Source organism: Erythrolamprus reginae, chromosome 1, assembly GCF_031021105.1.
Source record: "Erythrolamprus reginae isolate rEryReg1 chromosome 1, rEryReg1.hap1, whole genome shotgun sequence".
NCBI classification, from domain to species: Eukaryota; Metazoa; Chordata; class Lepidosauria; order Squamata; family Dipsadidae; genus Erythrolamprus; species Erythrolamprus reginae.
Window position 1 is genome coordinate 287,262,940 of NC_091950.1, and position 21,781 is coordinate 287,284,720.

Here is a 21,781-nt window from a genome sequence, read left to right on the forward strand (position 1 = left end):
TAAGAATATTAAAGTCCACGGAGAGGGGCGGCATACAAATCCAATAAATAAATAAATAAAATAAATAAAGAATACTTAAGAATATTTCTATCCTCAAAAAAGTTTTTAATTGAACTATGAACTGACCCATGAAGTGTTTAGCAATTTCCCAGGATATTGGAATCATGCAGAATAAATTAATAAATGACCAGTAGCTATCTCTAAATTTGGTGTGTCTCATGAAACTTTCCAGTGGCATTTTAAAATTGTATGTATTTCAATAAATCCAAGAAGGAATGTTTGTAGCCTACTTCGCATTGTACAATACAAAAGTAATGAATGGTAAAATCATTAGATTATCTCTATCTCCACACCAAATTATATATACATATATATTGCTTAAATTACACACAAACACACACACACACACACCCCTTGGAAGATATTTTTTTTTTTGACAAGAAAATGTATTGAACTGTAGGATTTACAAATATTTGGTTGATTTCTTCTTAACTCGCTATTTCCAATAAATAAGTCTATCCCTGATCCTTACCATAGTCAACATTACATATTCTGGCAAACAACTCTAAAGTTTAAAAGAGGGGATGAGAGGCAGGCAGGGAATCCATAAATCTCATGAGGCTGGTAATAAGAAGCCAAATACATTAGCTGTTAGATCATACCACTGAGCCTATTAAATACCAAACGACATTTGGAGAGAATTTCACAGGCCTGTTAAAACCATTCACTGTCATGTTTTCAGAAGCTTAAATTTCTGAAGAACGTTACTTGAAATATAAATATATAAATACATGCATACATGGTACGAGCAATAGAAGTAAGAATGCTAGGACTCACAATCCAAACGCCAGCTTCAAGATAGCAGCACCTCTATAGATTTCAGTTCTTTCTACAAAAAAACCCCTTGGAATCACGGAAGAGTCCAAAAGCTTATGAGCTGAGTTGCTGAGCTATTTTGAGAGAAGTAAACTAGAGGAATTCCCAATTTAGCTACACACAGATTTCCTAGCCAATAACACTCTAGCGCCTGGCATGGGATGGAGCACTATCACCAGTTTTAGAATTAAAGTATGGGCTGGCTGGCATCTGAGATGATGTTTAGAAGTCAGAGACATGTGTATTACCAAATAAGTCTATTTCAACAGGGCCAATTTCTTACAGCACAGGTTTAATTTAAAAAAAATAAGAATAGAGAAACACTTATTTCTTAATTTATAAAACTATCTACTGAAACATTTTTCCTCCCTCCTTGTGATACAATGTGGACCAGCAATAATGTATCTAGACAGAAAACAATGGAAAAGACTGGAATGAAAATTCTTCCTAAGACAACAAATAAAAAATAACTAGTAGATATACAGTAAGGTGGTTTGTTATTTCTTTTTCTTTTGGCAAAGGTTTCTTTGTGAAAAAATAAAAAATGAAAGGGAGTCTGAAGGCAAATAATAATGCTCGAACATATAGGAATTAAAATTCAAAAATAAATCATTTTAGGGCTTTTACTAAAATAATGGGTCATCAATCTTTTTTTTTAACCTGGTGAAAAATTATTTCCTTATTTGAATATCTTATGCATAATCCTTTTATCCATGAGATAAATAACTAAATCATGACTAGACAAAGTCTTCCATATGTGGCTAACAATCTACTTCATTTATAGGATTTATTTTTCAGTACATTTCTCATTTTATTTTTGTATAATTAGCACTGCCCATACCATACCTTCTGCTGGACACAAGCACTCAGAATATTCAGGTAAGAAAATGATGAGAGATTATTTGTGGCTTAATTTTCACAAAACAACAGGAAATCATAAAATTTTAAATTACATCACACTGCTTTTGAAAACACCAGTGTAACTTTAAAGTTATTCCTTAACTAGCCTTCACTTTTAATGTCCAAAATGGCAGCTCTGACTAGGAATAGCTTCTTTTGTTTTGGTTGAACAACTAACCCAGAAGCCTGTTTACACTACATTACATTCACCGGGGCCAGTGGCAAGGGAGGAGTTACTTCACTTCATCTTATGGGAAATTGGAGAGCATATAACTTTAATAAATTATGGTTCATCACACAGTCAGCCAGATGTTCAGACTAGATTTGACATCTTTGTCCACCTATCAAGTGGTCCCAAGTAAAGCTGTGTTTTGCAAGTGTCTGATGGTGAATATGCCAATGATGTGCAAGTGCTGCTCCAATTGTTTTAGGTTTGCACCCAAGGTGCCTATTGTTACTGGTACTACCTTTTGATTTCTTTTGTTGCAGTTGTTCTATTTCTATTTGCAGGTCTTTTTATTTTATGATTTTTCCAGTTCTTTTTCTTCTACTCTGGGTAAAGAATAGCTACCTACTCTCTAAGTAATTCCAATGTCTACTATCCAGACATTTCTGTCTTTCTTAAAACTTGTTAACTCTGGGTGGCAGGCTAGCTGTTGCAAGAAGATGATACAGGCTGACTAGAAATGGCATGACAAAATATAACAATTGTGTATTGGAAGTTCTGCAAGAAATACATTTACCTGCAACAAGGGACCATAAAGTAGAGAAAGTAACATAAATGAAGAAGGTAAAGTATTCTGGGACTTTAGAATTCAAACCGACAGTCATCTGCCACATAATAAATTATTACTGTTGTTATTATTAATTATAATAAGAGCTTATTGGTAGTTCTTGAAAGTTATTCAGGATAGTAGCTTTCTGTTTGAAAAAAATGCAATTTATAAAATTTAGACTAGAACTCACAGGCTTTTGTAACAATATCAGTGTTGCCAACTGGTTTATTAGCATAATTCAAACTGCTAGTCATAGAACATTCTTAAATTGCTTGGGAAAAACACTATCAACCATCTCTTCCTATATGACCTATTTTATACCTTTGAAGTTTACTTATGGCATGCACATACTTACATAATGTGTATAGTAATGACCACATTCAAATTTAGATCATTTCTAAGTCTCTCTTTTTTAAAAAAAAATTTTTTTTAATTGGTTTTGCACATTTGTATACAACATAAAACAAAGTCTCAATTTTGATTTTGACGCAACTTGGATTCTTAGATATTTTTAATACTGCTATTTTGAGATACATAATACTTTTAATTTGAAGTTCATTTAATCAAAATATCACTTTGAACAACTCCTATGAATTCTAGTATATATACTGAAGTGGGACTTCAACCAACGTACTTCAGTTTCAACCTCTGCTCAGCAAGTGCTTTGCTATTCAATGAAATTCTGGCTAAGTAAAAGTACAGTGAAAACAAATAGCTACTCTGAAATTGTTACCTGATATAACAGCTATTTCTGAAGCTCACCAATCCCAATGCACTAAATAGTAAGCAGAAATGAAAATGATATACAAGTATTGGGGATTACTTTTTCAGTACAGTATTATTAGCTTGATTCTCTGAACTTTGATCTTTAGCTAAGTAGTAAAAAACTCCCTAAGTAGATTGTTAGATACAGACTTTAAAATTAAACACAATTCTTCTTTCTTTAAAGTAGGTGACTGCTAAATATTTCCATAAATTTAATCTGAACTTTGACAATAAAAAAAAATAAAGTTAGTAAAAAAACAAAGAATGAAAGAGTGAAAGGGACTTCTTTGAGGCCAACACAAATATTATACAAAAAAGAATGCAATGAAAGGAAAGCAATTGAACAGACTGAAAATATCAAGTATATCAATGTCCATATGGTGTATTGCTGAAATAAACATTTTGGAAGATGGGACTATCATTTAACTCTAAAATATGCCTCAAGCAAGCACAGTCAGAAACCTATTAAAGGAGAGACATAAATATGCCCCAGAATGCATTGTTTCAGCCTGAAAGCCTTATATAATGACATAAAAACACTTATTCAACACAACTCTAATAACAACTGATGATATTGTAGAGTAAATTGCATTTTCTCTATTTTATGAGCTTTTAAAGAAGTTTTCAACAAAAATAGATATAACCACAAGAAATATTTGTATTCCAGGCTACTGAGAAATTGGTTATATAGAAAGAAAGAGAGATTGGGCCCATTTTTAAAAACAAACTTTACAGAAATGTAAAAAGTTTTGCAAAATGTTAAGACGTAACAAGATTTTCCAAGAAAAATTTGAAACAAATTAGAGGCTCTGTCCCTAGCAAAGAGAAAAAGGGGTTCTGACACACACACACACAAGGTATATTATTCATGTTCAATACATCTCTGAATAGCAAACTCATAGCATTCTGGCATGAAGCAAAGTTACTACAGTATCTAATGAAGGGTAAACCAGTTGTTTTCACACATTTTCCTTTGGTATGAGAAAGACTGAAGAACATAAATGAATAAAGTTCTGACAAGGACTCATAACCTATCCATATTTACTTTAGACCCAACAACCAGTTTATAAAGAAACCAAGCCATACTATATGTGAGTACACCTGTTTTAAAACATAGACTGCAAAGGTATTAATGAAAAGCAACTAGATTCCTCCCAAAGAAGAAGGGACTGTGGAGGGCAGGAGGTGATATAATTGTTTTATAAAAGTCTTTACAGCTTAACAGTAAGGTTAGAAGCTGAAGGAAGCTATCAATTTGAAGCTTCATTGTTTAGAATTCATACCATGACATGAAAAATAATTCTCTTCATATTATAAAAATAGGATTCTTCAGTGTCCAAAATCATCCCTGTCTGCTGCACAATTGCAAAAGTGTTAACTAGATTTGGAACCGACAGTTCAATATTAAAAGAAGGCTTTGTGTAAGGGTAGGGAATTATGATTTGTATTCCTTTCCACTGCTGTCATCAACAACCTTGCTTACAGTGAAAAACAAGATGAGGTTGCAGATTAAAGTTGCCAAGGTTGAAGACCCTTGCTCTTAGATAAACCTGCAACAAGAAAAGCATAATAAATAAGTATTTTATTTTTGAGAATTTGTGGAATTTTTGAGCAGGAAGGCTTGCAACAAAATTGCAAGACATTTAGATGTGCAAGACATTCCCCCCCTTGCCTATGTAACTTTGTGCATGCTATGACTGTGTGTATGTATTTTATCTACTGGGTTGTGTTTATTTTAGACTTTGTAATGTAAGTATTAGATTTGTTACCATGTATTGTTTTATCACTGTTGTGAGCCGCCCCGAGTCTACAGAGAGGGGGCGGCATACAAATCTAAATAATAATAATAATAATAATAATAATAATAATAATAATAATAATAGACATCTAAAAAGGAAAAAAAGTTGAAATTTCTAGAAAACTGTGGCTGGGATTACCTCAAGTAACACATTTTGGATGTTACGAAATAACGATAATTATGATGGTGATGATGATTAGGATAATAATATAGTAGTACTGTTTTTCCCCATGTGCCAAATTGACTTTATTGGCCTTGGACCTGGGCCACTTACTCATTCTCAGGTTGTTGTGATTAAGGAAAAGTGGAGGGAGTGCTAGGAATGCTACTCTGAATTCCTTGGCTTGGTTTCTTTCCACACCCATCTTCAGATTCCAATATTGTCTGCTTGGAAGAACACCCTGGAACTTTTTGTGATTGCCTTAAAGAAAGTATTTCTTCTATCAAGGGATTATATAGGATTATTTTTTCCAGGAGCCCCATTACTACTATTTGTTGTTCTGCTACCCAGAGCGCAATACTCTGTTAAGGCTTTGGACTTTCTCATCCTCAGGGGACAAAAAATGCAATTGTTGGGTTTTTTTCAAAGCATATTTGTGAACACCTAAATACTGTTTCAGTCTGACACTTACACTGAGCGTAAGGAAACATGCCATCCACTTACAGTATTTGTAATTTCTTCCTTTAAAAAACTCTACACCCTAATTGATTTGTTCTATCAATATGCATTATTTCACATTACAATTAATCATGTATTCGACAACCGTTTCAGCCCTACTGAAAAATGGATCTTAATTAGTCTTGCTCCAACAGCTGAAATTTAAAAATGAAGAATGGAAGGTCTCACGATATACATCCTATCATCTATTAACATTCGGAAACCACTCACCCCAAACCCCACGGAAAAATCACTCTATGAAAACCCAAATATACATACTTTATATTCTATTTTTCGAATTAGTAGTCCAAGGCCACATACATGGTTTATTCCCATTTTATCTCACAAACTTACTGGTTGTTCAGAACTGGCATAAAACTATAATAGATCTTAATTCTCCAGTGATGTAGCCAGTGGAGATTCTGGCCACTTGCGAAGAGGCAAGTGCCTTGGAGGTGAAATGAGAGGCCTGGAGGATAGCATCCTTCAGGAACTGCATGGCTGCAAAAATTTTATTTAGATCTTGTTGTGCTCTAAGATCATTGGATGGGATTTGGTCCTGTATTTGGCGAAGCCATATTAGGTTAGTGCTGGTGAAGAATGAATATGTGGAGGTGGCCTTGATCGACCAGGCCGCTGCCTGGTGTGCTTTCTTTAAGACCTGTCCCATCCTTTGGTCGTCTGGTTTTAATAACTCTTCGATATCTCCCTGGTACCACTGCTGAGGAATGTAGAGCCTTGATGGGCTCATCCATCAAAGGGACCGCTAGAAGGTCAGGTAACTTGAGGCCATGTTGAAGAACCGGTTATCTTTTGAAGAAGGAGCGGGGCCCATAGCTGGGGGCGTCCACTGGCATTCGACTGAGTCTAAAAAAATTTGGGGGGGCTGTCCAGTCAACGAAGCAGTGGAAGTGATGTGCCGGTGCCTGGAGACTGTTGGGGTCTGGATGGTGCCAACAAGCTCAGACTCAACCCTGACAAGATGGAGTGGCTGTGGGTTTTGCCTCCCAAGGACAATTCCATCTGTCCGTCCACTACCCGGGGGGGGAATATTGCCCCCCTTGGAGAGGGTCCACAACTTGGGCGTCCTCCTCGATCCACAGTTAACATTAGAACACCATCTGTGGCGAAGAGGATGTTTGCCCAGGTTCGCCTGGTGCACCAGTTGCAGCCCTGTCTGGACAGGGAGTCATTGCTCACAGTCGCTCATGCCCTCATCACCTCGAGATTCGACTACTGCAGTGCTCTCTACATGGGGCTACCTCTGAAAAGTGTTCAGAAACTTCAGATCGTGCGAAATGTGGTCGCAAGAGCTATTGTGGGGCTTCCCAGATTCGCTCACATCTCGGCAACACTCCGCAGCCTGCACTGGTTGCCGATCAGTTTCCAGTCACAATTCAAAGTGTTGGTAATGACCTATAAAGCCCTACATGGCATTGAGCCAGAATACCTTCGGGACCGTCTTCTGCCGCATGAATCCAAGTGTTCAATAACGTCCCACAGAGTCGGCCTTCTCCGGGTCCCATCAATTAAACAATGTCATCTGGTGGGACCCGGGGGAAGAGCCTTCTCTGTGGTGGCCCTGTCCTTCTGGAATCAACTCCCCCCCAGAGATTAGACCGCCCCCACCCTCCTTGCCTTTCGTAAGCTACTCAAAACCCACCTATGTCGCCAGGCATGGGGTAACTGAGTTGCCTCTAGGCTATGCTAAGGCTATGGTAGAATTGTGTATGGTTTGTCTGAGTTGTATGGTTTTAATAGTGGGTTTTTAATGTGATTTTTTAATATATTGGATTTGTGATATTGTATTCTGTTGTGTGCCGCTCCGAGTCCTCAGAGAGGGGCAGCATACAAATCTAATTAATAATAATAATAATAATAATAATAATAATAATAACAACAACAACAACAACAACAACAACCACATCCATTTCTTGTCGAGCTTCCACAAAAAGATTATCTCCATTGCTGTCCGCTGATGTGGAGGTTGGAGCGGGAGTATCCAGGTCTGCTACCACCTGAACAGAAACAATTTAAAGAGCTCAGATGGAAAGATACTTGATGAGGTGGAGAGATCTGGGGTAAAGCCCTCATCCTCTGAGAGGTCCATAAAGGAGTCCTCTCTTTTGGGATCTCTTTCCTCCTGTTCTTCCTCAGAAAATTTGTCTGAGGATCAATTCTGAATCCTGGTCTCGATTTGAGAAGCCTTAGGCCTAGATTTAGTCAGTGCCTGAGCTGAAGTGGAGGCCTTTGGGATTGTAAAGGATTGCATGTTGGCTGTGAGAGCTTGCTGAAATGCCACAGTGATCATGGCCTGAAAGTTGGCCTGGTCCAGAGGTGGGGATTGGGTAAGGTTCTGGAGTTGGGGTTGGAAAGACTCCCCAGGGACCTGTTCTTGTACCAACTGTAGTGGCGCCTGGGGTAACCCTGGAGAAATGAGTGGGCCTGATTCACCCCTTAGATTAGGTTGGGGCCTGGACAAATTTGGATCATTGAGTGATAAAGGATCCTCTTCTATCCATCTCTGTAATGAGAGATGAAGGGGCCTGGTTACTAATTCAAGTCCTGTTACTTTTTGCATACCTGTTGCAATTTTTTTTGCATGCCTTGTCCTGCCTCTTTTCAGCCTTCTGAGTGGCTTTAGAGGGGGATCTGATTAGAGCTCTGGGACCTACTGGAATGAGAGAAGGAAGATCTATCCTCCATGATGCTATTGATCTTTCTGAGGTGTTTGCCTCCCGAATTGTCCTGAGGCGAATCTCTGTTTGCCAAGGGATGGTTGTAACGACCCTAGAATGGCAATCCCTAATTATGGCTGGTCAAAATGGTCGCCCCCAGCCTCGTGGTCCTTGAGGCCTCTACAATCTACCTCCTCCCAAGCGAGCAAGGGAACCGTTACCAAGTGGAAGGGGGTGCAGGCTGGTCTAGGCCCACCTGAGCAAGTTTCTAGGGCAGTGCAAAGGGTCCAGGTTTGAATAGCATAGCCAAGAAACGCTGTGGCAATGCTAGGGGGCTATCAGGGCTGATGCAGGCAGAAAAGGAGCTGGAGTCTCCCATAAGCTGCATAGAGGCAAGGAGAGCTTTTTTTCTCTTTGCCTGCTGCCACTTGGGGGGGGGGGGTGGAGCTCACACCCGCTGCGCTCTGCCAAAGTGTTGCTGGGGGGAGAGGGGACATGTCAAGGCAATGTCTGGAGCTTTAGTGCAGGAGCAAAGCGGCTCTATATTTGACTTCATGACCTATTTGGCTCAAGGCAACCCTCACCTACCGCTGCTTTGGCCTCAGAGCTATAAGCCACATCCTGTTATTAGGGGCGAGTGGGGCAAGGTTGCATTGTGGCTCCATGTCGTAATGGGATCCAGGAGGAGGAGGAGACCCCATCTCCCCCATTGTGAAGGGCACTAAAGTTCACTGTGCTGTGCAAGGCGCTGTGAGAGTGCCTCGTGGCCTGCTTGATGCCTCATATTAGAATCAGAGAGATGGGGAGAGAGACATACATAAAGAGAGACACAGAAACAGAAAGTGGGGGAGAGAGGGAGAAGAGATACACAGAGAGGGGGAGAGAGAGAGGGAGATAGCAATAACAAAGGTGGATGGATGGATGGATGGATGGATAGATAGATAGATAGATAAATAAATAGATAGATAAATAAATAGATAGATCAAAAGGGTTTTGTGGCTCCCAGTGATTTTTAAACAACCAGCTGTCTGCCCTAATGACCAGCTGGGTAGGTGTGGCTAGGGGAATCATGTGACTGGGTGGGAATCAGAGATGTCAAGTTGGCCACACCCATCCAGGTTTTGTGGCTCCCGGTGTTTTCTTTTCTGTAGGAAACTGGTCCAAATGGCTCTTTGAGTGTTTAAGGTTGCAGACCCCTGACCAAGACAAACTGCCCTTCTAATTTTCCATGGCACACAGGGGTGGGCTGCTGCCCAGATGGGGGAGAAACTGTGGGGTAGCAAAAATGGAGCTCCACCCCAGAGCACCCAATTTGCACTGAAAGATGTTAGGAAAAAAATGCAAGGCATCATGCATAAGCCACACCCACAGTGTGGTAGTAAAAAATTGGATAGCCCTTCACGGATGGCACAGCATATTCTATGGAGCTATGAGAATATCCAAATAATTCGAGGGAAACTGTTTAGAAAGCTACTTGAGAACATCTAAGGACCTATTGTCTACAATACAAAGACCAGTCTGATCTTGCAAAGTAGATGAAAGCTATGTTTGAAAATAAAAGAGAATTTCAATGAAAGGATTTAGATTAAAAGGGGCACCAGCAGAGAACCACATACATGTTGACACCTCTTTCCCTTGAACCTTTTGTAGTCTTATGAGATATTCATGCTGTCAAGGACCCCTCCAGTGTTGAAGAGTATGGTACAAAGGGTTACAAACTCAGCAGGAATCAGGTCCAATTTTGTTGAATCAGAATTGATATCTCCTAGTGTAAGATAAAGCATTAAATCCTTACTGTATTTGAATTCTAAGTAACTTCGTAGCTGTTTCACTAGCTTAAAAGAGGGTGTACAGTATTCTGAAACCAAACCTCAGGTATAACCAAAATAGTGAACAGTGAAAGCAAAGCACAGATCAAAGTTGCTGTAGCACAAAACACATCGCAATAAACAGTAGCAATTCTTACAATGTATGCCAAAGGATGTGGGTGTTGTACCTCTCCCACAGCTTCTCCCCACTTCACCCCACCCACATCTGGCCACCTGTAACTGTCTCAGAAGAAGTCAACTGTCTCCTACGTAATTTCCAGCTGCACTGCAACAACCACAGAATAAGCACACAACTAGGTGCTTATAAAGGGTAAATGTATACAGTATATGGAGTCTGTTGAAAGGGTAAATCAATGTCCCTGTATTATTTTGCTACCACGTATTAAGTTGATTGCAATAACAGATTATAATGAAGCTAAAGTAGAACAAGCCCAATCTCTCTAAGCACTAGGAGGGCAGTAGTCACAAAGAAAAATTAAACATTCAACATATACAACCACAGGAAAGAAATATTGCTATTCTGACAAGTCTTTTCCACTTTTGAATAAACCACACTAAGCTGGATGATGATGAGAAACAACTTCCTTTTGACCTTCTGGTATCACTATGATTCACAATACTTTTTCCCTCTATAAATCAGGGTAGTTCTAGGCATCTCACAAAACCATTTACATAACAAAATTATACAGGAAAACAGTACAGCTTTTTATGCGTGCTTTGCCTCATTTTTTCTTTTTGTAAAGTTTCCCTGTGTTGTAACACCTTTACATGAATAAATGCAAATTTAATCATGCTAATAAATTGAAAGTTATAATAAACTGCCATATCACACAAACTTTTTAAAATTGTTCCGTTTTATCAAATATTTTCCTTCTTAACTGAGACTAAACTTTATTTTCCAATAATGTAGACTTTATATACTTCATGAGCAAATACCTAGAAGTACAAATGACCCAATTAGTGAGAAAACAGTGTGGCTGTTTATAGATCACACTTTTTTTTTTTGGCTCTATACATTACCAATAACTCAAATTTGAAATGAAAATAAAAGTTTATAAAATTTATTTTCATTAGCGGTGGAAATTTATGTTGCCAGGATTTTGTTTTTACAACATTCCGCTTTTCTGTGTAAAATGTTCAAAAGACAATTATTGTAACCTACATCTTCAATGTTAAATACAGGTACTGGTAGTACTCGACTTACAACAGTTTGTTTAATGACTGTTCGAAGTTACAATGGTATTGAAAAAATTACTCATGATCATTTTTCACACTTATGGCCTTTGTAACATCCTCTTGATCGCTTGATTCGGATGCTTGATAACTGACTCGTGTTTATGATGGCTGCAGTGTCCTGGAGTCATGCGATCCTCTTTTATGACCTTTTGACAAGCAAAGTCAAAGGGGAAGCCAGCTTCAATGAACAACCATGTTACTAAGTCAACAACTGCAGTGATTCACTTAACAAATGTGGCAAGAAAAGGCATAAAAACAATGTTGGACCTACCTGAACGTTCATACGATGTGCGCTGCTGGAGAGTTAAATCCATCTGATTGGCTAGAGACTGAGTTGCAAAATCTTTGGCCGGGCAGCTGAGCTCCAGTTTTTCTATGAAATCTTGGATCTGGAGAGGAAACAGCCAGTACGATGAAATTGACCACTCCTGCACACTGCACTAGGAATGAATCAGGATGGGATTTGACTTTCCCACAGCACACATAGAACAAATGTTCAGGTAAGCCCAATGTTCTTTCTCCTGTGTGCTGCTTGGAAAGTCCAAGCATGAGATATACCCAACCTAAATATTCAGGAAACAGGCTGGTCCATGTCCAGCAGGTGCTGCATCTTGGCCTCCATCAGAAACCTCTTTGTGGCCTCCTTGGGAACTGAGCATCAGATGAACCTTCTTAAGAGGGTTGGAGTAAAACTCTAGAGTGAGCCTGAGCCTCACTGTTTGTAATGCCCAAGCAGCGGTAGTGGTCTCTTGCCATTGGTTTATTTATAACCATCACAATTTATGATCGTGATATGCAGTTGTAACTGAAGGACTACTTGTAATTTGAACTAGACTGATTTGACTTAATAGTAATATGAAGTCTAACAGCAACCTCCACCCCCCCAAAAAAAAACCCCACCTGAATCTGAATTTTCATGGTTTAAACAAATTTAGCTATAATAGAAAAATGAAACAAAATTCTCAAGGTGCTACTTCTGGAATATAAACTAAACTATTCATTGAGGAATAAAATAATATAAAAAAGATTGAGATCATCCTGATTCCTACTCTACTTTCTAGATTGCAACCATGATTTTTGAGATAAAAATCAAGTCAAACCATGAATCCCTATAAATAATTAACTCAGTCTTTAAATAAAGTGGTTGTTATGCGAAACTGCAACTGTGCTTGTGATCTTATTTCAGGTTTCCTTTGCAAAGTTCATAAATGCAAAGTTACTTTTTCATCACTGTTGTAGCTAAAGAAATCACGATCCATGATCACTAAACAAGTCAGCTGCTAAATAAGGAATTCTGATAAAACCAAATCCTAATTTCTACTAAACACAATGATCAATAAGGCTAATATCACAGACATAGAAATCACACACAAAAAAATTAGATATTTGTTTTTGCAGAAAGATTTGTTAAATCACATAAATTATTTTAAATTATTTTAGGCAAACTGAAATATTTCTTTCTTTCTTTCTGTCTCTTTCTTTCTTTCCTTTCCTCCCTCCCTCCCTCCCTCCCTACTTATCTATCTATCTATCTATCTATCTATCTATCTATCTATCTATCTATCTATCTATCTATCTATCTGATTTTTATGCCGCCCTTCTCCTTAGACTCAGGGCAGCTTACAACATGTTAGCAATAGCACTTTTTAACAGAGCCAGCATATTGCCCCCACAATCCGGGTCTTCATATACATAGAGTGTCTACAAAATCTATGTCTCATACTACATCTAAAACAGGCCCGATCTTTTTCAAGACCCCAATCTGCTTCTTTCTTTTTCACTCCCTGCCCCTTCCTAGTGTAAGTGACTGACACTAAAGGAGAGATTGCGAGTTAAAAAAAGGAAAGCAAACATTTCAATGCCATTTTTAACTGCCATGCTTCATTTGAATGACTATTTAAAGTGGTGGTTTACTTAACTGAATTGAAACGCACCTGCATAGTGAATCACTGGCAAGGCTGCCAAAAAGGATTTTCATCTGAATGCCTCATACAATAGATTCAGCTACAATTTAGATTTTAAAAAAGACACACACAAATGCATTCACGTTTCTGTTAGGAACCTTTCCATTAAGAACTCTTCCAAACTTTCCAAACTAAGATCCAAGTGAAATGAAAGAGGCTTCAGCCAAGAAATTGCCTCTTTATACGGTTTCATTGCAACACTATATCAAACACTGTGGTGGTAACTTGGAAAGCATACTAGCAATCAGGGGATGACCTCAATCTTTTTAACATTATTTCATTTCTAAAAGTGCTTGTTACCATTATATTCAATGAGCTCCATTTTGTAGTTTATCCTCTTGACGCACAGAAATTGTAGGTACTAACAATGCAGTCCAAGCAGGGGTGGGTTCCTTTTACCTTTTGCTACTGGGGTGCATCGCGATGTTTCACGCGTGCACCCGTGTTGTGCATCCCCTTGCACGATTTTACTTTTTAGGTTGTTGAGAAGGTGGTGGCACTCCAACCTCCAGCAGTCCTTGGAAGGAGCCGATTATCTAGGCCTTCATCAGTCAGGATTCAGTCCCGGCTACAGCACAGAAACTGCTTTGGTGGCGCTGTTTGATGATCTCTGGCTGGGCCGGGACAGGGGCTTGTCCTCTGTCCTGGTGCTTCTTGACCTCTCAGCGGCTTTCGATACCATTGACCACGGTATCCTTCTGTGCCAGCTGGAGGGGTTGGGAGTGGGAGGCATCGTCCTCCAGTGGTTTTCCTCCTACCTCTCCAGTCGGTCGCAATCGGTGTTAGTGGGGGGTCAGAGGTCGACCTCTAGGTTTATCCCTTGTGGGGTGCCTCAGGGGTCGGTCCTCTCCCCCCTGCTATTTAATATTTACATGAAACCACTGGGTGAGATCATCCAAGGGCATGGGGTGAGGTATCATCAGTATGCTGATGATACCCAGCTATACATCTCCACCCCATGTCCAGTCAGCGAAGCAGTGGAAGTGATGTGCCGGTGCCTGGAGGCTGTTGGGGTCCGGATGGGTGTCAACAAGCTCAAACTCAACTCTGACAAGAGGGAGTGGTTGTGGGTTGTGCCTCCCAAGGACAATTCCATCTGTCCGTCCATTACCCGGGGGTGGGGGAATTATTGACCCCCCTCAGAGAGGGTTCGCAACTTGGGCATCCTCCTCGATCCACAGCTAACATTAGAACACCATCTTTCGGCTGTGGCGAGGAGGGTGTTTGCCCAGGTTCACCTGTTGCACCAGTTGCGGCCCTATTTGGATAGGGAGTCATTGTTCACAGTTGCTCATGCCCTCATCACCTCGAGGTTCGACTACTGCAACGCTCTCTACATGGGGCTACCTTTGAAAAGTGTTCGGAAACTTCAGATTGTACAGAATGCGGCTGCGAGAGCTATCATGGGGCTTCCCAGATTCGCCCACACTCAGTGGCTTGCACTGGCTGCCAATCAGTTTCCGGTCACAATTCAAAGTGTTGGTAATGACCTTTAAAGCCCTACATGGCATCGGACCAGAATACCTCCGGAACTGCCTTCTACCGTACGAATCCCAGTGGCCGATAAGGTCCCACAGAGTTGGCCTTCTCCGGGTCCCGTCGACTAAACATGTTGTTTGGCGGGCCCCAGGGGAAGAGCCTTCTCTGTGGTGGCCCCGGCCCTTTGGAATCAACTCCTCCCAGAGATTAGAACTGCCCCCACCCTCCTTGTCTTTTGCAAATTACTTAAGACCCACCTGTATGGCCAGGCATGGGGGAACTGAGACACCTCCCCCAGGCCTTTATACTTTATGTTTGGTATGCGTATTCTGCATGGTTTTAAATGATGGGGTTTTAGATATTTTTAATATTAGATTTGTTTCATTGTAATATTGTTTTATTATTGTTGTGAGCCGCTGCGAGTCTTCGGAGAGGGGCGGCATACAAATCTAATAATAAATTATTATTATTAATATTATTATTATTACTTCTGCGCATGCTCAGAGGAACGTTTCAACCCGAAAGAAAGCTGAGGAATTGTTCAGCTGTGCTTCAGACGAAGAAATAAAGGTCGGTATTAATACAGGGGTAGGCAGGGGGGCTTTTTTCCACAGCACAGGATGAGCAGAAGCCATCCAAACCCTAAAAATCACCAAAATTTAAAAAACAATAATATGGTGACATGCATGGACTGGCACAGAAAGTGACAAAGCTGTCACATCAAAATTACATCATCAGGAGGCCACTACTGGAGCGCCCGTACTGGATTACACTGGTAGAAAGTCACTCCTGAGCCCAAGGATGAAAATCCTAAAATGCTTTTGATAAAAAAGAAAGTTTTTTTCCATACACATTAGCCTATTTTGGAGGGACACTGGGCAAGATCCAATCCAAAACAAACCCTCACAGACCTCAAGAACCAAGAACAATTCATTCAGCAGTTCCTAGAATAACTACTCATAAAGTACCAGAAATGGGGAACTGGTGGCTCTGCTGACAATGCCCAGTCTTTCATGATTGGTCAGAATGACTGGGCTAATAGAATATGGAATACAATAACATTTCAAGGTTCATTCTTTCTAAACAGGAAGGCATTTTTTTCTGTATATGACTGCCTTCAAAATTAAGAGCAATACAGTCTAGGGAAGAAGAATCTATGCAGCAAAATTTCTCCCCAAATCAAAACTCCAGTGGCTTAACAGAAACAAAGAAGCTTAAAAAAGACATGCCATACAGGATCAAAACGTTTTAAATGATGGCGGGTAGTTTGTATTTTCTGATTTACAAGATTGTCATCAGCTCTCTCAGGTAAACCAGGCAGGAAACAGTACTAGAGGAACTAATTCTATTTTATTGTATGGTTACATTAGCAGAATCTTGCAAATCTGAAAGTACAAACTTGCCACTTTTAATTGCTTGATCCATTAGGCCCGTGATGGCGAGTGCCACAAGTGACACGGGGAGCCATATCAGTGGACATGTGAGCTCAGGTCTGGCACGCATGAGTGTACCGGCCAACTGATTTTCCAGCCTTCTGGGCCTACTAGGAGTTGGAAAACGTAAGTAGAGGTACCACTGTATTTTTGTTTCCTATACTTTTTGGGTTTTTTTAAAAAAAATCTTTTTACTAAATTCTGCTTTTTTAGAATTTATAATATTCTTCAATGTACTGTAGCTTTCAGGCCATTTTATTAATCCTATTAGCACAAGAGTGATTTAACTTAAAGAAAAATATACATGATAATGGAAAACAAAGGGCTAACTTTGAAAAGTGTTTGGAAACTTCAGATCGTGCAGAATGCAGCTGCGAGAGCAATCATGGGCTTCCCAAGGTATGCCCATGTTACACCAACACTTCACAGTCTGCATTGGTTGCCGATCAATTTCCGGTCACAATTCAAAGTGTTGGTTATGACCTATAAAGCCCTTCATGGCATCGGACCAGAATATCTCCGGGACCGCCTTCTGCCGCACGAATCCCAGCGACCGGTTAGGTCCCACAGAGTTGGCCTTCTCTGGGTCTCGTCGACTAAGCAATGTCGTTTGGCGGGACCCAGGAGAAGAGCCTTCTCTGTGGCGGCCCCGACCCTCTGGAACCAGCTCCCCCCAGATATCAGAGTTGCCCCCACCCTCCTTGCCTTTCGCAAGCTCCTTAAAACCCACCTCTGTCGTCAGGCATGGGGGAATTGAAATTTCCCTTCCCCCTAGGCTTACAGAATTTATACATGGTATGCTTGTATGTATGAGTGGTTCTTAAACTTGGGGTTTTTTAGATTGTTTTTAATATTAGATTTGTTTACATTGTCTTTTTATATTGTTGTTAGCCGCCCCGAGTCTTCGGAGAGGGGCGGCATACAAATCTAATAAATAAATAAATAAAATTGTTGGAATGGCAAAGAACAACTTAAAGGAAGATGATAAATATCAATGATGAACACTGCATAAACTTGCATACACCGGCAGATACTGCATCTAGTGTCTTAATCATCAGGTTTAAAGACGGAATTATACTATAACTCAACTATAATCAAGCGTGCCAGTTTTACAAACATGAACTGGAATAACTGAATATTGTTTGTTTTCTTCATACTTCTGTGTCTCCACTAAGAGCTTTGTGGTTAAATTTAAGTATTAGTCATTAGATTCCACCAGGTAGAAGGAAACCTCAATTGGCAGATAAACAATTATATGAGAAAGACAAATTAATGTTTCACACATCCTACTTGAATTCAACCTGCAAAATAGAGAACTGGGAGAGGCAGAAGAAAAATAAAGAAAGACAGAACAGTGATTCTCTCAATCTGCTATAGCTTGGCACCCTGCCACAGATGCATGGATCTAGCTGGCTGGAAATACTGTACTAGGAGTTGTAGTTCAATACGTCTGAAGCATAATAAATTAGACAAGCAGGGGCAATGCAAAAGAATTATTCTTTGTCGGATTATTGCAGTACAAAGACATACAAACATCAGAAATCTGATGACTGATCTCAATCATCTAGAAAACATCTGTTGAAAATCCCCCCCCCCCTTTTCTGGTGAATCACATAGGATGAAGTGAGGCAACAGTCATTCTCAATATAACACACACACACACAGGGGGAGGCAGTGCCCCCCTCCATTGTTGACATTTTGAAGGCATCTTAAGCTTATATGGGGCAGTGATGGCGAACCTATGGCATGGGTGCCACAGGTGGTACGCGGAGCCATATCTGCTGGAACGCAAGCTGTTGCCCTAGCTCAGCTCCAACGTGCATGTGTGTGCTGGCCAGCTGATTTTTGGCTCCCAAAGAGGCTCCGGGATGGTGTTTTTAGCTTCCAGAGGGCCTCTGACGGGATGGGGGAGGGCGTGTTTACCCTCCCCCGGTTCCAGGGAAGCCTTTGGAGGGGAAAACATGAGCCTACTGGGCCCACCAGAAGTTTGAAAACAGGCCATTTCCGGCCTCCAGAGGACCTTCGGGGGGTAGGGGAAGATGTTTTCGCCCTCCCTAGACATTGAATTATGAGTGTAGGCACTCACGCATGCACAATAACACACGTGCATGCTCTTTCGGCACCCGAGGGGGGAAAAAGGTTAGCCATCACTGTTATATGGCTTCACTAAGACTTATCCCAGTTGATTGAGGGACCCTATCATGTCTTTTATCTTTTTTTTAATGGGGTTTTACTATGATGTTGGCCAGGTTCCTCCCTGCTTTTTTCTATGTATATTTTGTGCAGCACCCAGAAACCTTTAGGATTGAGTTGAGATAAAGGTACTTTCAATTAAATAAAGAAATAAATATTCTGAATTGAACAAAGTGAAAAGAAAAGCAGAATGCTCTGCTGTAAGGTGACTTGTGAAATGCAGACACATCATTTCTTTTGCATGAGGCCTCTTAATCAAAGATTTAGACTTCAGTGCATCCCCATAACAGGCTTACGACATTCCAAATTAATGCTATAAACTCAAGCTACGCTTTTCCAGAAAAGAGTGGGAATAATAATAATAATAATAATAATAATAATAATTATTATTATTATTATTATTATTAATTGGATTTGTATGCCGCCCCTCTCCGTAGACCACATTTCCTTTGGTTCCTTTAATTATTATCTTACTAGTGCACAGCACAGGTAGTCCTTGCTTAGTGACTACAACTAGGACCAGCACCTTGAGTTGTTGCTAAGTGAAACATCACAAATTGACAGAATAAAGCTGATATAAAGCTGGGAAGATTGAAAATGTGATGGATAGTATTTTTTTGCATTACCATGACAATTGTGACGGGTGGCTAAATGAGAACTACCTATACATCAGGCATCTGTATTACAGATAATTAAATCCAATTTCTTTTCCTTCAATGAAAAGCTTTGAACATCACATCTACTTCCATGTTGACTCTGGGTTATACTGTTTGTCACCTCAGCCTGTCATGCCTTACTCACTTACAGGTAAAAATGAACATACACCAGTTGAGGAGCATTATAACAAAATGTATGCATGTACGTATAAATGATATTTATATACCACTGACCTCACAAGAACTGTAGGCAATTTACAAAATTCAAATTCAAAGTTAGTACATTGATCTGAATAATATATACCCTGCTTAATCAATGGTTCAGAATTTAACTTAAGACGGTACAATAATCTAAACTTTTACCCTTCTTGGTCAACCATTATATTTCTACTAACATTTTAATATGATTTTACAACTGTGCCAGAGGTATGTGTGTACATGTGTGTGTATATAAATTATCTCAACTTTGTTATTTTAAAGTCAGTTATTGATGACATATTGACAGTGATGTTGATAGGGTTTGTTTACTACTGTTTATGTCTAGTTTCTATTACTAGCATCTGTCCAGTAGTTTACTCAACAAGTCAAGTAAAGTCAATACATCGATAATGAGACTCTAGCAATTTTTTAATGTCAGGGTATGACTTTTTCAAATAAAATCCTTTCTCTTATTTCAGCAAGTTTATTCTAATATTGAGATTTTTAAAAAACACACCTTCTTGAATATAATGATTTTCATAGTTAATATAACAGTTGAAAGAAGTGCTAGTGGTTTGTTGCAGCAATGTTTAATAAATAAAACAACAAAATGAAGCGTGCATTTGGACAATTATCTCACCTATTTGGAGAAAAATAAAACAAGTTTATTCTGAAACAAAGCAAATCAAATAAAACATTCTACTATTCTTACAATTAAATAAACGTGGATACTGCTCAGTATATGCTACTGTGCGTACAATTGTATCCAGACCTTCCCTTACTTAATGTACAGAGAAATCAGGAGCTTTTATTCCTAAATAATATATTTGGCTGTATTTTGCCTATTTAATAACTTTACAGATTTTATTTATATCCTATTTCCCTCCACAAGATCAAAATAACATATACAGTTCTCAACTTCTCATTTTTATTCCAGTAACCAATTTGTGATGTAAATTAGGCTAAGATAAGTGAGCTTCATTACTAAGAACAAACTTAAATCTGAGTCTCACCAATCTAAATCAAGATTCTGTTTATTATCCCATATCTGCTTTCCCTTAAAGGATACAAAATCTAAACATGGTGAAAAAATATGGCTGAACACCCAGAATAATTTTGAAAAGACACTGCATAACCAATTAATATAATGGAACACAATTATGTTAAATTAACCAATTTTATCTTGCTCACATTCATTTTGGCTGATTCTCTCAATTTTTATTTTACAGTATTTTTATTCATTAATTAAATTTATATGTGATCCATCTCGCTATCTTCATGAAACAGATTACTTCAAAAATGTTATACATAATTAAGAAATCATAATGAATTAAGACAAGAACCTCAACTTCAATAGAGCAATATGTAGCTATTTATCTCATGGTATTAATTTAAATAAACAAATATATCAAAATACCATAGTAAAAAGTATTTTCCAATCATAAGTAATCCTAAAGTGTGTCTTGTTTTAATTGTACAGTCTTTTACAGTCTAGAGGCAGTCCCCGACTTACGATTGGTCACATAGCAGCCATTCAAAATTACAATGAATCCCCAAATGCTACATTTAGGGCCACTGCAGCACCCCATGGTTATTCAACCTTATAACTAATCATAGATAGTAACATATACCCTCCCACCTATCTCTTTCCATCCTGCTCTTGGGCCTTTTTACTCCACTTCAACTGGGACCCTGCAGGATTTTCACAAGAGGTACAAAGCACACTGGAAATTATAGTAATAACAATGCACTATGGGGAAAATATTCAATTTCAATCCAATCCAAAATGTTTCTACCAATCCATCAAGTGAGAGACTGCAAAGAATCAGTCAACACTTGTCATGGAAGAAACAGTGCAGTTTTGGGTGTAGCAATGGGACAACCCAAAGAAATATAACAAGAATGCAGCTTGGATAAATGGTGGTTAATGTACCTCTTGTATTAACAACATCTCATTCCAGGATGCATTCCTTTCCTGAGAGAGGGGGGGAACCTGTCACTTCTGGAAGCCATTTTTTCTTTTTGCTTCTTGACTGCCACCCATTTTAACCTGGGAAATTGGGAGGATAACAGCATTCCTCTTTCAAGGACATTTGCCTGCACCTGCTTGGGACTGCCTGGAGATTGTATCCAGTTGAATGTGAAATTTGGTTGGACAGTGTGATCTACTTGTGGCCATGGGGCCACAAGTGCATCACATTGTCACCTGGGTGGGGGAAACCTGGAAGCTTTCAGATTCAGGTTTTCCTAGATGTGCCAACCTGACATCTCTAATAAATTGGATCATTGAAGAACGTCAAGCCTCAAAGTCTTATTTCATTGGGGATGCTTTCTGGAACCCT

The 21,781-nt window shown here is 39.3% G+C and overlaps 1 protein-coding gene across 4 annotated transcripts in view; it reads right to left on the reverse strand.

Annotated features, from left to right (window-relative positions):
* Positions 1-21,781, reverse strand: part of BACH2 (BTB domain and CNC homolog 2) — a 233,964-nt gene that overhangs the window by 194,199 nt on the left and 17,984 nt on the right. For 2 of the 4 annotated variants that reach the window (XR_011557394.1, XM_070733211.1), the window contains exon 2: positions 11,788-11,905. The exons of the other annotated variants lie outside the window; for them this stretch is intronic. The gene's annotated coding sequence lies outside the window, so the exon portion shown is untranslated. The remainder of the gene's footprint in view (positions 1-11,787; positions 11,906-21,781) is intronic. 4 annotated transcript variants of the gene reach the window in all.